Genomic DNA, 12295 nt, shown 5'->3' with positions numbered 1-12295 from the left:
TACTAAATAAATTAAACTTCAAGTATACTTCTTTTTGCTAAGGGTTAATAAAGTATTTTTTAAATGAATAGAATATTTCGATAATAAACTTCACAAAATTGTACTGAATCCATGTGTTTTTATTATAGACATCAATACAAAAAGAACTCACTAGAAAAATACATACATTTTGAGACAGATTTTTTTTTTTACATTTTTCTAAAAAACAGTGGGTTTGGCATTGAAGGTGACCAGAAGCTTAACGCCACAGTCTAAAACTATTCTAAAAAGAAACTAAAACTAAAATCTAAAAACTAAATAAAAAAACAAAAACTAAATCTAAAAAAGGATTATTGAGCAGCAAGCATCAGGGTAAGACTAAATGACTCCTCAAAAAGCTAACCCTGAGGGATTGATAGTGAAATCTCAGTTAAATATTGGCAGGTTCTTTATGAGGAATATGAGCATTTCTGCTCTCTCTGCTGTCAGACGATTTCTCTTTTCATGTACAATATTGGACACCGTGCTAAACAGTCTTTCGCTTTCCACACTGGTTGAAGGAGCACTCAGGAACTTTGCTGCAACAGCACCAAGGAGAGGAAAGCAAGCAAGGTTGTTTGCCAAGTACTGGAAAGGGCAGTCTTTCTCACCTGTTGTTGGTTCTTTCAAATACATTTGCATTTGGACGACCACTGCCTGCCGGGTACCTCCTGCAGGCTCATCATGCTCCGCCAGAATTCTGGCATACAGACTGCTGAAGCAGCTGCTCCTTGTGCTTGGAGCCGGATGACCACCAGTGCTTGGACCAGCTTTCATGCAAGCAACCTTTGCTGCTGGCTCTGCCTTTGTTGCCCCTGCTCCATCAGTTGATGCCCTGCCCCTCAGCAGTGCTTGTTCCATCTTCTCGAGTTCTTGTGTCAGAAAACCCTTTGCCCTCCTGGCATTTTCTCCAGTAGAAAAGAATCTGACACAAAAATAAAATATGTTAAGTGAGTACAAAAAATGTATTGCAGCTGCAAAATAGTATGCATGTACAGACACACACACTCATCTCCACCCCCCACCCACACCCTCTTTTTAAATTTAATTTTAGGCTAACTAATTCATTCATTCAAACTTTATACAGTCTAAAAAAGTTAAGTCTGGTCCTCTGGACGGGTTCAAAAAACAAAAAATTGAATCAACGTTTCGTCTCATCTGAAAGACTTCAGCCTGAGGAGCTTCAGCTCAGCCTTATTTTGTTTTTCATTCCTTATACAGGTTAATCCCACTGAGGTTCGGAGACTCATTTACAAGAGAGACCTGATTAAACAGCACCAAACAAACAGCACCATCTCATAATGGAACAACCAGTTTGTTGTTGACATTCAAAACTAGCTGTTCACACATTCATGAACAATCAAGGAGGACCATCTGCTTGCTACAGGAGGCTAACCATCCATTGTTAGGCTGATGGTCCTCCTTGAATGTGTGAACAGCTAGTTCTGAATGTCAACAACGAAGTGGTTGTTCCACTGAGATGGTGCTTTTTGTTTGGTGCTGTTTAATCAGGTCTCTCTTGTAAACGAGTCTTCAAAGCTCAGTGGAATTAACCTGTATAAAATAAAGGAATGAAAAAAAAACATGTTTTGTGTTAGCAGGATTTAATTCTAACTTTGAAACTTATCCAATGTAGTGAACTCGGCCTCCGGTCAAAACCTGCCTCTGAAGACCTTCATGGGACAGGAACTGTTATTTCATTGATTTGAATCCAGAAATACAAATTAGCTCATCCAAAGACTTTCTAATTGTATCCTGAACTAATCAATTGAAAGAACACTCTCTTTTTTATATTATCAGTACTATTTTTACAATGTCTTGATAATCAAAAGTGTGTTTAGTTCAAACCATTTTTAGATGTTGAAGTGAACTACTCATTTTAAATCAACTGTGAAACAGCATTAATGATTTTTTTAATCCTCATTCAAAGTAGAAATCAAGTTAAATGTCTGTTACAAAGTAATTATGCATTTTTTGATCTTCTGTCTGAAATGAGAAAGGAGTGATGTCGGTCAAAAGTCGGAGACAGTCGCAAACAAGTTTATTGGAACGAACTGTCATGTTTTTAAACCTCTCAGACAGAAACAAGATAAACTGGCACCTGTAAGTCTGTCATTTCTCCAAAACATTTCTCTGTCTGTTCCTAAACATCTCCGCTGTTTTTCTGACTTGTAATAACCCTCTGACGTCACTAAAACCACACCCCTGTTGGTTCTTTCAACCAATCAGGACTTCCCAAAAGTGAACGGAAGCAGAACTCTTTAAAAGTCGACACTTCCTAGTTCCAGACTGAACCAAAGTTCTGGGAGCACAGGGGAAGAACAGAAGTTCCGAGAGAGAACAGAAGTTCCGAGAGAGAACAGAAGTTCTGAGTTCCTCTGAGTCTTCTCAGAGTCCCGTTAGTTCTTCTGGTTCTGATGGAGTTCGGCTGGAGTTCCTGTCGGAGCCACGACGCCTCGCTGTGGCTCCACCCGGCTAATGCCCTATAACTGCTGAGGAAGTTTGTTCTGTGGAACGGATTATCTCACGACTTCTGCCGAGTCGCAGCCGCCCTGAGGAGATGCTGAAAGGTAGCGTGCCAGGGACCTCTTCACCGCAGCTGACTCATCCTCTGCCAAGGTAAAGAGTCGTCACGAGCTTCACTACCAGTGTACCGCGGGCGAACTGCGCTTGAAAGGAGCGTGTTGTCCTGGTTTACAGACATACATCCTCATCCATCTTTTCCCTCCATTTAAACTCCTTCATTTCCCATCTTTAAAACTCTTCTATATTTCTCTGCCAGTAAAGATAAGCTTAAAAGCCTGCAGACATTAATTTAAGATCTAAGGATATGTCTGTTGTTTTTATTAAGTAAAACATGCCAAGTTTTATTAATCAGAGCCGATCAGAATAATCAAGTGTACAATGTTTTGATGTTAAATTTTGATTCTGTTAATAAATGACCACATTCATTTTGATGGGTCAAAGAAAATTAACGTCTCATGTCACTGATTAGACCATCTCCAACACAGTACCTCTGTCACATATCTGTCAAGTAGCTCGAAAAAGAGAGAACCCGTTATTAAATATTGATTGTAGTGGAGCTCTTAAGCTAACCTAACCCTACATCACTACACCAACATTAATAAATCAGGCATTAATAAAAAAATATGCCTCACCTGTCCTTGTATCGAGCGTCCACTAAAGTGGCAACAGCGTACAGGGGTTAACTTTCGATGTCATTGAATCGCCTGCTGACAGCTTGGAGCAGCGTGCTTCTCAAAGTTTTCATGCCACTGTCCATATTGTGATCGGAGAGCAGGCATTTTAAAACGGTGATGGCTGGGATCACGTCAGCTGCAGAGGATGTTGCTGAGCTGATTTTTCTGGTTAACTCCTCGAAGGGTTCCAGCACAGTTACAGTTTTTTCCAGCAAACCCCACTGGTTGGCTGACAGCATTGCTGGCAAGTTGTTGTGATCGGCAGCATACGCACACAGAGGTTGCTTCTCTTTCAGAAGGCTCTTGATCATATAGTAGGAGCTATTCCATCTTGTTACAACATCTTGAATAAGACTGGTTGGGGTGGCCATGGCTCCTGTGCCTTGCATTTCTTGCTGCAGGTCTTCCAAGCGAGACTGTGCGAGTTGTGAATGCTTGAAGTCTCCTACGATCTTCCTGCTGTTTGCTAATGCATCACTAACACTGCGCTGTGACATTACTCCTCATGTACAACAAGCTGCAGAGTGTGAGCAAAACAGACCAGGTTAGGAACTGCCATGTCTTCCATTGCAGCCTTCATGTTACTTGTATTGTCTCGTAGAATGACGTGCACTTTTTCCAGAGGGATCTCCCACTGATTTAACATCTCTGTAATGGATGCTGAGATTGTAGCTCGGTTGTGTGAGCCCCTTTTTTTTTTTACCTGAAGCACCGCACTACAGAGGCTGTGTGTATTCGAGTCAACCCATCGCACAGTGAGGCTTATTAGTGACATTGAGCAGACATCTGACGTCCAAATATCTGTAGTGAAGCTCAGAGCTGGAACTCCTTTTAACTTTGCAGCTTTTAACTTTGCAGCTAACTTGGTTGACACTCGGTTGTACAGTTCAGGCAACGCAGTATCTGATAAATATCTCCTGGAGGGTAAACTATATCTTGGCTGCAAGTGTTCAATCAAGCTACGAAATCCTTCGTTTTCTACATCCGATAGCGGTTGGTCATCAATTACGATGAAGTTTAGCAATTTCTCGGTAATCCCTTTAGCTTTCAAGTTGTCCAGCGGAAATTTACCTTGCTGTTGGAACGAGTCCAGAAGTGATTTCTGCCGGCTCCTTTCGTTTTTCTCCCGCCTGGATAAACAATCGTCATGCTCTTTATTTTAATGTGGTGTTTTTTCAAATGTTTGATAAGTTCGTCGTATTGTATGACGCGACGGAGCTTCCTCCTCTTGGCACAGCGGCTCTGCAGACATGGCTCGTTGCTGTCTTGCTTTGCGGTGTTTTAAGAGTAAAATACTTCCACACAGTGGACATGTTCGTGGATGCAGACATGCGAATAACAAACTCTGACTGACTCTCTTACTCTGATGCTGACTGCTGAGACGAAAAGTTGGTTAGCCGTTAGCCACAGTGCTCCAGTCCTCTCATATTTATTATTTACTCACGTTTTAGCTTATTGCAAGGCGCAAACTATGAACTGGATTTCCTGAATGTGGGGCGGGTCTTATTACTCTGGGCTCATGAGACACGCTTCCGTTCAGGAAATCCATTCCGTAGTTTGAAGCCAACGTGCATCATGGATCGGAAATATCGGCAGTTGGATCAGAAAATCCGATACGTAAATTTTGCTGGTATCAGAGGCCGATACCGATACTGGATCGGATCGGCCCCATCCCTAGTTACGGAGAGCTTTTTTATGTTAGCAGACTATCTTTCCAAGTTAAATAAAATTCTTCAACATTAGTAGAGCGCCATTTTCTCTCCTGGTTTCTAGATGCCTGCTTTAAAGTACGTAACTCAGAATTGAACCAAGGAGCCAGTTTCCTCTCATTGATTACTTTCTTTTTCAGTGGAGCAATTTTATCAAGTGAAGTTTGCATTGAAGTTGTAAGATGATCAACTAGATGATCTAAGTCACTGTTCTCTGATGCATTACTCTGCAAGACAGGAAAACAATGATGGAAGAGATTGTTTAAATTTGGTTACAGCATTTTCTGATAAGCACCTGCTGAGATGAAATTTACTCTCAGTGACTGTGTAGTCATTTAATGTAAACTCAAAGGTTATTAAAAAATGGTCAGACAGAATAGGACTTTGAGGAACTATTACCAAGTCCTTAATCTCTATAACATAGGTCAGAACTAAATCAAGAGTGTGATGATAAGAATGAGTAGATGTGCGGACGTTTTGGATAAAACCAAATTAGTCTATTAAATTATTAAAGGCTATGCTTAAGCTATCACTTTCAACATCTACATGAATATTGAAATCAACCATTATGATGATTTTATCAGTATTTAATAGTAAGTCAGTTAAGAATTCTGAGAATTCAGACAAAAACTGAGAGTAAGCGCCTAGTGGACGATATAAAACAACTAGTAAAAGTGGCTTTTCTGATTTCCATTTTGGATGAGAAAGACTATTGGACAGCAATTCAAAAGAATCATAACTAATAACTGGTTTGGCATTAATCAATAATCCTGACTGAAAAATAAAAGCTACTCCTCCACATCGGCCAGTTGTTCAAGGAACATGAAAATTTAAATAATTAACAGGAGTGGATTCATTTATACCAACAAAATCCTCCTGTTGTAGTGAAGTATCTGTCAGACAGAATAAATCAATATGATGATCAGTTATCAGTTCATTAAATAACAAGGATTTAGAGGAAAGAGATCTGATAATCAATAATCCACATTTAATGATTTTATGATTTTGCTCTGGTAAAGTAACTGTTTATTTTAATCAGATGTTACGACCCCCCCCCCCCCCCGCCGAAATGCAATAAGCAGCCAATATAAAATAATTTAGCAAACTTTATTATTACGTAAATAAGGTGTGCATCTTCAGGAAGTCACCCAAAGAAAACCAAACAAAATAAATGGGAAAAAAATTGTTAGCCCGCCCTCACAAACACTAAAACAATACTAATAATCCAAAACTGGGCAGACTAACAAGAAAAAAGTAAATCAAATTCAAAAGAGACAGCAGGAGCAGTGATATAACTGTAAAAACAAATACACAAAAATTACTAAATACTTATTAAATCACTTTAATTAAGTCAATCTAAAAACTGCATACCTGCCTCAGATAAACTCCCGTTCTCCGGGTTACCACACCATCTCTATAGTCACCATTGATGTGGTAAATCTGATGCAGCCCTGCGGCGTCGAGTAGCCACACGCCCAGGTAACGCAACCCAAAAAAACATCATCAATAGCGAGGCCCTGTATAAAACACTGCATCAGCACCACCTTATTTAAAAATCAGTTCAAACAGTTTTCCTCCAAAACTTACCAGCCAGCAAACGGTGGCGCATGTGGGCCCAGCACACACCTGGTCACACAGGAAATTGACACGTAGCCACCACCCTGCCAGCTTTCCTTTTATGTAAGCTCAAGCCGTGGAGGGAGCGACACCTGGTGGTTCCACCTGTTACATTCCTCCCCATCATTACGCATCGGCGACCCAACGATGTACCTAAAAAACTGTTACCCAAGGACTGAATCATTTCTTCTGCACAGGACAGGGCAGCCTATAAGGATTGGAATGCTGTCCTGCAGTTTTCCGAGCTGACCTCCTTGGCTCAAAAGTGATGGCTGTGTCAATCTCCTGTGTGAAATCTAAGCCAGAAGGAGGCTGAACATCAGAATTTACATCCTCAGAAATAGCTTAATCATTTTCAGCATCTGGTTGAATCTCAGATTCAGGCAAATCCACAATTTCATCTTCCACCTTAATGTTTATCTGCACATCTTCCAAACCATTTTCCTGACACTCGTCCATACAGCTATTTTCAGGGACACTTCTAAGCTCGACCCTGTGGACCTGACGAAGGGGTCCTTCCTGACCCACAGGTGCTATATAGTACACTACCCCTCGCTCAGGAGGTGGGCGAATTACTTGATATGGAGTTGAGTCATAAAAATCCTGAATTTTGCTACGACCTCTTACCGAATGGTTTCTTGTATACACCAAGTCTCCTTCCTGAAAATTTGGGGCAATATCTACATCCTGATTTCTCTGAGCCCTTCTGCTCTCTACGTTTTGGTGTACCATTTCGCAAGCAGCATTGAGTGATTTTTGGTGCTCTTCGACCCACTCTTCCAAGGGCAGGTCAAGATCCCCATCATTTTCACTCAATCCCACAAAAAAAATCCACAGGCAACTGTGGTTTTCTACCAAACATCAAAAAGTAAGGTGTCATACCAGTAGATTGATGGACAGTTGTATTATAAGCAAAGGTGACTTGGAAAATATGCCGAGGCCACCTGCGTTTCTGTTCAGGTGGGAGAGTTCTAAGCAAATCATGTAATGTGTGATTAAAACGCTCACACTGCCCATTACCCTCAGGATGATAGGGGGTAGTGTGACTTTTCTTGATTTTGTACAATTTACAAAGCTGATGAACCAAATTACTCTCAAAATTTCTCCCTTGATCATAATGAATCCGGACTGGGGGCCCAGAAAGTTGAAACCAGTGCTTCACTAGTGCCTCAGCAACAGTGCTGGCACGCTGATCTTTAGTGGGGACAGTCTGTGTAAACTTTGAAAAGACATCAGTCATTACAAGGACATTTTCTCTGCCATCTGTAGCAGGTTCTAAAACTGTAAAATCTATTGCCAAAATCTCATTAGGTCTAGATGCTTAAATTGTTCCCATATAGGTTTTAACTTTCGGCAACAGAGCCTTCGACACCACACATCTTTCACAGTTTTTACACCACTTTTCTACATCTGAGTACATATTAGGCCAATAATACCGTGAGCGAATTAACTGCAAAGTCCGCTCCACCACCTGATGGCCGTGATCATCATGGAGTGACCGAAGAACACCTTCCTGCAAACACTGGGGTAACACAACCTGTTCAACCTCAGTCTGCCCATCAGAAGCATGAATGCAGCAGTAAAGGATTGATTCTCGCTCCCTAAGCCGATTCCACTACCGAACCAATTCCCGGGTGACCTTATTAAGTTCATTCCTCTCTTTGGCATCAGGCATCCTACCCCTCGTCCAAAATTGCATAAAAGAACCGACAGTAGGATCTTTATGCTGCAGTGTACAAAGGTCTGTACTTGACAAGCCAGGTATCACACTGATCTCTTCCTGTACTCCAGTAAACCCCTCATTTAACCAGAGCCAGCCTCTGCTTCTCTGTGCATGGCATGCTGACGAGACAATGCATCTGCATTAGCATTCTGAGAACCAGGACGGTATTTCAAAGTCAAATCGAAAGCTGCCAGTTCAGAAACCCACCACTGCTCTGTTGCTCCAAGCTTTGCTGTAGCCAGATGACTTAATGGATTGTTATCTGTAAAAACTGTGCATTTGTTACCCAGCAAATGCTCCCTAAATTTCTCTGTAACAGCCCACTTAAGCGCAACAAGCTCCAATTTCATAGAACGTTGGTTACGTACTGTAACCCCAGATTCTATGAGTATAGGCGTAGCCCTTTAAGGCTGTCGCTGATGGATTTATCCCGTTATGCGCAAGCATCATACTGAAAAAAATTATTCCACGCCCACCTGCTGTGTGGGCCCCACCCGATCCGTATAAGTTACGTTAAGAGCGGGTAATCGGCTCCCAAATAGCTTATTTTTTCTTCAGCTATTCCGGAGCCAGTGAGGCCCGACGCTTAAAGGGCTACGCCTATACTCATAGAATCTGGGGTTACAGTACGTAACCAACGTTCTATGTCATATAGGCTTCGCCCTTTAAGGCTGTCGCTGATGGGTAAAGGGCGAAGCGGATGTGGTCCTCGCCTCACTGGGTCCATTCGAACACAGTAAAAAGCGGAAGCTTGCCCAAAAAATGTCTCGTCACTCAGCTCCCCATGTGCATAACTACGCGTTGCGTAATTATGTGCCATGCACAGACGCATGTTATGTAACCATGCGTTCTGACAAAACATGAACGCCCCGGAAATTTTCAACGGGGAGAATATGTTGAAAGGAAGAAGAGGGGGCATGAACCAACTGATTCATGGCCGAACAGTATAAACAGATTAATATCAATGAACTGATTATTGATCAAATGAACTGATTGGTAACAATAGTCATGAACTGATTAGTGACAATAGAACCAAAATCACAGACACAACTTGTGACTGATAACAACATCTCACACTGTGAAGCATGCAGACAGATGTGAGCTTAAACAGAGTTCCATGAAAAACAACAATATTCATTCTGTTAGAGCACTAAGGACAGAATGTGTCATGGAACGAGCCGTCACATCACGTAGGTAAAAGCGAATAAATGAGCAGGGTGTTGACCATGCAGCCGCAGTGCAAATGTCCTGCATTGACATACCATTATGCAGAGCAGTCGAAGATGCGATACCCCTGGTCGAGTGTGCTTTGAAGTTGACAGGAGGCTCTAAATCTGATGCTCTGTAGGCTTCAGAAATGGCCTCACACAGCCAGTGTGACAAGCGCTGGGTGGATAACGGGCGACCTGCAGATGCATCTCTATAATGCACAAACAAGTGTTGAGTTTGACGCATTACAGCTGTGCCCGCTGTAGTGAACTAGGCCTGAGGTCAAATCCTGACCTTAAGGACCTTATGGGACAGAAACTGTCATTTCATTGATTTGAATCCAGAAATACAGGTTGACCCATCCTGAGACTTTCTTTCTTGAATTAATCAAGTGAAAGAACACTATTTTATATTATCATTACTATTTTACAAATGTTTGATAATCAAAGTGTTTTTAGTTCAAACCATTTTTAGATGTTGCAGTGAACTAATCATTTTTAATGATAATAATGATAATAATGCACTTTATTAAATTTCCAAAACCTAAACTGAGTCTGGAACAATGTAAAAGATGATAAAGCCCTGCAGTCGACTTCATGAGCAGCTGAATACAACAGTTATAAACAGGAAGTACCACATGTTCATCTGTATGAAGGTAAGTGCAGGTATTCAGGAACAAGAAGCTTTGAAGTCGGACACGACGCAACGTTTGAGAACAAAGTCTGAGACTCGTCACCGTTTGGGTGGTGGGGTGCTGAGGCAGGCCACGCATCATGTCGTCCATCTCTCCATAATGATTTTTAATCCTCATGCAAAGTGGAAATCATGTTGAGGTCTGTTACAGAGTAATTATGCATTTTCTGATTTTCTGTCTTTGAATGAGCAAGTGTAAGTTGGTCCAAGGTTGGAGTCAAATGCAAAACAAGTTGTTGGAACGAACTGTCATGTTTTTAAAATCCTCTCAGACATAAATATAGAGGCTGGCACCTGTTTTCCCCCAACTCGTCTAAATATTCCTCTCGTCTGTCTGAAAACATTTTCAATCTGTTCCATAACATTCTTGCTGTTTTTCTGACTCCTAGTGACCTCTTACGTCACAAAAACACACCCCTGTCTGGTCGAAACGACCAATCAGGAAACTCCCAAATGAACCGGAAATAGAGCTCTTTAAATGTCGGTACTTCCTAGTTCAAACGAGAGCAGAGTCGAGTTGAGTCGGGTGGAGAGTTTGCAGCTCCAGTCGTTTGGGAGAACAGAAGTCCAGCATGATCCAGAGCTCTTCGAGTCTTGTGGGAATTATGCAATCTTCCACATCTGAGTGGAACTTCTGACGGACTCCACTCATGTGAAGTCCACTCGTGAGGTGAACTGTTGTTGATGAAGTCCCGCCACCACTCCGGACGGTTCTCTGCCATCCTACGGAGACGCTGGACCGGTAGCTTAACTGGAGCTCCGTTTCCACTGATTCATCGTCAGAGAGGTAACAAGTCGAGTTTACTACCGAGCGTACTGAGGAAAGCTGGGTTCGAATGGAGGGTGCCGTTCTGTTCAACACTTTTCACTCACACACACCATCTCCCTCCCTCTAAACTTCATCTTTCCATTTTTAAACTCTTCTATCTGCTAGAAATCATTCCAGGTATTTTTAGAAATGTCTGTTGTGAAGTTTTTCAACCATCGCCGTATGGTTAATCAAATTGTACAGCTTGCTAAATTAGTCATGTTGTTGTTGAAATAATTTTGCCAAATTAATGTAAATGTGTGATGTGTTTAAATCGTTTTTAAATAAATGACCCACTGTCGTTGGTGAGTCAAAGATAAACACGTTTCCGTCCACATTTTATTAAATTCAATGCACGTCATTATACAGTCCAGAAAAATGAAAGAATCCGTTTAATTTATGAATATATCATGCATATGTTCATCTACATTCTGGCGGCCCGTACGTTTGTTAAAACATACTGGTGGCCGCGTATGCTTCATAAATGGACTGTATTCGTGTAACAATTGATTTTACATGTTGGCATGAAAAGTGCAGATTCTGCTGTGTGAAACGCAGCGCAGCTGCGACGCTCAGAGAAAGCTTACAGAAATGTTTGCAGCTAGTGATGTTTTGAAAGCTGAAATTGTGAGTCAATGTGTCTTTTTGAAGTCTTTCATCCTCCTTAGATGGCATTAACATACCATACCAACCTTTTATTTAGACAGGTTAATCCCATTGAGCCTCGAGGACTCATTTACAAGAGAGACCTACCATACCAAGACCTACCAAAAGAGACATACCATACCATTTTGTTTATAGAGCACTTTAAACAGCGACAGCCCAACCAAAGTGCTGTACAAACAGAAACAAACAGGCAAAGCACACAGCAACATATAACATATCGTAAAATCAAAATATAGAAACAAAATAATAGCAGATAATAACATAATGACTAACACAGTGTGATGCATACAGGTTAAACATAGATCATACAGTGTTGAAAACCTAAAAATCATTCACAGTAGTCATTTTGGTCCAGCACTGCTCCAGAGACCTGTGAAGGGTTAAAGTTGTTCAAGATATACAAATCACATCAATTAAATAATCCTCAAACATAATCTTTGTTTAACCAGTAATGTTTAAAGGGACCGGCACCAGTGAAGTGAAAAATTTCTCTTTTGAAAACATAAAATTACCAATTATAATCTGCAATTTTTTCATTTAACATCCATCCATCCATCCATTTTCTTTACCCGCTTATTCCATTTTGGGTCACGGGGGTCGCTGGTGCCCATGTCCAGCAATCACTGTGCGAGGGGCGGGGTACACCCTGGAC

General features: G+C 41.3%; 1 protein-coding gene across 1 annotated transcript in view; it reads right to left on the bottom strand.

Moving 5' to 3' along the window:
* tmem68 (transmembrane protein 68) overlaps positions 1–12295 on the bottom strand; it is a 195918-nt gene that overhangs the window by 101880 nt on the left and 81743 nt on the right. The window lies entirely within an intron of this gene.

The sequence above is a fragment of the Nematolebias whitei genome, chromosome 9, assembly GCF_014905685.2.
Source record: "Nematolebias whitei isolate Nwh7 chromosome 9, NemWhi1, whole genome shotgun sequence".
NCBI classification, from domain to species: domain Eukaryota; kingdom Metazoa; phylum Chordata; class Actinopteri; order Cyprinodontiformes; family Rivulidae; genus Nematolebias; species Nematolebias whitei.
The sequence above is the reverse complement of the archived record's forward strand: the minus strand, read 5'-3'. Positions and strand labels throughout refer to the sequence as shown.